Consider the following 955-nt stretch of genomic DNA (forward strand, 5'->3'; position numbering starts at 1 on the left):
ACCCTGAGTGTCCAGCCCCATGAGACGGTGGTTTTCTCGGACCCTGGTCGTCCGTGGTCGTTCCCCCTGCGCAGAATCATGCGCCACGGCTTCCTGCAGATAATTCACTTTGTTTTTTTGCGCTATCTCTAATAGCACCCGAGATATCACCAGATGTATATTCGATTTTTCCCCGACCCTGAGTGTCCGGCCCCATGAGACTGTGGTTTTCTCGGCCCCTGGTGGTCCGAGGTCGTTCCCGTTGCACAGATACATGCGCCAGGGCCTCCTACAGACAATGCACTTTGATTTATAGCGCTATCTGTAAGAGCACTCGAGATATCACCAGATATATATTGGATTTTCCCCTGACCCTGAGTGTCCGGCCCCATGAGACTGTGGTTTTCTCGGCCCCTGGTGGTCCGAGGTCGTTCCCGTTGCACAGATTCATGCGCCAGGGCCTCCTGCAGATAATTGACTTTGGTTTATTGCGCTATCTCTAATACCACCCGAGATATCACAAGATATATATTGGATTTTCCCCTGACCTTGAGTGTCCGCCCCATGAGACTGTGGTTTTCTCGGCCCCTGGTGGTCCGAGGTCGTTTCCGCTGCACAGATTCATGCGCCAGGGCCTCCTACAGACAATGCACTTTGATTTATTGCGCTATCTGTAATAGCACCCGAGATATCACCAGATATATGCTGCATTTTTACATGACCTTGGGTGACGGATTCCGAATATCACCAATTTTCTCGGCCCCTGGTGGTCCGAGGTCGTTCCCGCTGCACAGATACATGCGCCAGGGCCTCCTACAGACAATGCACTTTGATTTATTGCGCTATCTGTAATAGCACCCGAGATATCACCAGATATATGCTGCATTTTTACATGACCTTGCGTGACGGATTCCGAATATCACTAATTTTCTCGGCCCCTGGTGGTCCGAGGTCGTTCCTGCAGCACAGATTCATT

The sequence above is a fragment of the Nomia melanderi genome, unplaced genomic scaffold (assembly GCF_051020985.1).
Source record: "Nomia melanderi isolate GNS246 unplaced genomic scaffold, iyNomMela1 scaffold0014, whole genome shotgun sequence".
Lineage (NCBI taxonomy): Eukaryota > Metazoa > Arthropoda > Insecta > Hymenoptera > Halictidae > Nomia > Nomia melanderi.